The following is a 3000-nucleotide window of genomic DNA, read 5'->3' on the forward strand; positions in this document are numbered from 1 at the left end:
ACGGGGCCACGACCCCCCCTTCCAAAACTGGAAATCAAAATTTAGTACTAGTAATCATTCAGGTCTAGCCCAGTGTAGAAAATGTCCCAGCCCAAAGCATCCATCAGCCTCCCATCGTCCAATGTTACGCTCGTCCCTCCTCCTTATTGTTGAATATAATCTACCAAAACTTCTTCTTCCGACTCGCCTCCATGGACCATACTGATTAAGTTCTAGGTCTTTGACAGCCAACCATTGTCACCAGCCGGCCTAGTGTGCCGTCTGCCAACCGCCGTGGGCCTCCTGGCCACCGCGCCGGCTGCTTGCTGCTGCCGCGGTCCTCCAATCTGCATGCTACAGCTCTTGTTTTCGTACATATTTTTCCTTTAGATTGAAATTGACCCCCTCTTAGTTCTTTGTCACGCTCCGCCACTGCCCACTGGTATGTTGGTTGGAAAACGCTAGCTTCCGAAATAAATTATGTCAACAATTTAAGTCCATTTCTAGACTTCAGAAAGTCTTTTTTCTCTCAAAAGATATCCAAATCAAAATACGTTTTGACCATTGCCTTTTGTTTGGACGGGAACTTTAAACTAGACACCCCGGTATGATATGCTTTCACGAGTTTTTTTGTATTGTATTTTTTGCATTGTAGTCCTTTACAATATTTTTCTGCGGCGTCTTTACTCTAGTTTCTATTGCATTTTTGTGATGTATATTTTGTACTGCATTTTCCATATGTTATCTTTCTTGCTTCATTTGTGCACTAGTTTGTGCCGTCTTTTCCTACTGCTGCATATGTTGTATCCCATGTTTATGCGAAAAATACGCAGGAGCTCCTGGGTGCTCTACACCCCTAGACGAATATAAAACGCAAAAAATACCAAAAAAATTCAAAAAAATCTGAAATTTCGGGTATGAAACTTGGGTTCCCAATCTACTCCCGTGTGAAGTTTCGTTAAAAAATACCAGGAAAGGTATCCGTGGCGAAAGAAATATTGTCAGAACAAAAATCCATCCAAACAGTTTTTTTTCTATACATAGGAAATTTCTCTTTTTTGCCACGAATACGTTTCCTGGTATTTTTTCACGAAATTTCACATGGGAGTAGATCGGAAACACAGGTTTCGTATCCCGAAATCCCATTTTTTTTTTCAAATTTCTCAGTACTCTTTTGAATTAAATGTTTGTATAGGGGTGTGGAGCACCCAAGTGCTACAAATCTGCTTCCATGTTTATGCTGCATATGTTGTGCCCCATGTTTCTGCTGCATCTTCCTACTAAAATCTAAAGTTTCTACAAAATAGATTGATTTGGATACAAAAGAATATATTGTCCTTTTTTAATTGAAGAGGTACATTTTAATCTTCACCTTTAATTTGCATCTACATCCGTAAACTTTTCTATGGGGTGTACCAAAGCAAAGTTCTAGTTTCCACTATGCTGCAACATTCATCTACTGGTACAAAAAAGAAAGGAAGAAACTAATAACTACTCCCTCCGTCCCATAGTGTAAGCCTTTTTTCACACTACACTATTAAACACTCTCGTGCTTGCTCTTAGAGAGTGTTTAAGACAAGAGAAGAGTGTTTAAGACAAGATAAATCCCTATAACTGAAGAAGTTTGCCCTATTCTACCAAGAAATATTCCAAATGTGGTGTAAGAATTGGCATGAAAACCTGATCTTGGAATTGCCCAAGCTGTTAGTCAATGTAGTGCTAGGTTTCTAAGGTTGTAGCTTAAAATTAATTATATTTGGTCTTGAGATTTCTGGGTTTTAATGGTCTCCTAAGGCCTCAAAAGCTTAAATTAGGATTTAAGTCTTTTAGGTCAAATGACCATGTCTTTTACTGTGTAAATTTTTGTGCAGTTAAGTTCCATACTATGTGGATATCTTTGCAATTAGCGTTCCTGACAGAAAATTCAATTATACCTGGTATATCTTTGTCAACCTGCATATACACGTTGTGCTACTAGTGTTGTTAGTTAATGTTATTGTCCTAGTCCTTAGAATCTAACCCTTTTGTAGCTAGGATAGTTGGCTACCACTCACTCGTTTACATGGGTATATATTCCTCCACCATCAATACAGTTGATAGTGTGGAAAACTGTCACACCCTAGCTAGTCATGCATTAGAGTGTTGCATCATGTTTACTCTTTCATCAGAAACTTGAAATGGGGATCTGTGAAACCCTCAGAATCATTTTGAAAATGACCCAAATAAAAATTTCTCCAAAAGGGTCCAAGAAAATGCTCATGTTGCTCTCTGAAAATATTGGACAGAGATAAAAATCAAACCAATATTTTTAGTGGCTCATGGACATTTATTTTGGGCATTTGGAATTAATGCATAAATATTTGCATTGGAAATATATTTCTATATATATTAATATATGTCCAAATATTATGCCAATTACAAAGGAGCTCTGGAATAATATATCTAGCCCCTGCAAAAATTGGCATAAGTTAAAAAAATGATTTAATATATTATTTAAATCAAAACAAATGTCAGAAATTAGAAAACAGAAAAAAATAAAAGGGAGAAGCTTACCTGGGCTCCTCCCTGTGCAGCCCATCCAGCTGGCCGGCCCAGCCAGCAGGCGGCCCAGCCCGTCTCCCTCCTCTGTCGTCTTCGTCCCGACAGAGGGAGGGGAGTGTGGCCGGCGCGCGCGCGCGCCACCGCGCCACGCCACCTCTCTCCCTGCCTGCCTGCCCTCCCCTCCTCGCCTCGATGCCCCTGGACGACGCCACGCCTCCCCCCTGCTCTCTCTCACTCTCCCCCGGCTCTCCCTTCCTCTCCCTCGCTCTCTCTCTCACGGCCGAACACCACCGTCGCCGCCGTTCGCCACAGCAGCCGTCTCCGGCCACCCCTCGCTCCCCCGACTAGCTCAGAAGCTCCGCCTCGACCTCCTCTTCCTCCCCACCGCTTCACGGGCCTCCGGAAGCCCTGCATCGCCGCCACGTCGCCGTTCCCCTCTTCGGGCTCCGACCATCATCGCCGTCGAATTCGCCGTCTCCA

This window comes from Triticum dicoccoides, chromosome 3B (assembly GCF_002162155.2).
Source record: "Triticum dicoccoides isolate Atlit2015 ecotype Zavitan chromosome 3B, WEW_v2.0, whole genome shotgun sequence".
NCBI lineage: Eukaryota > Viridiplantae > Streptophyta > Magnoliopsida > Poales > Poaceae > Triticum > Triticum dicoccoides.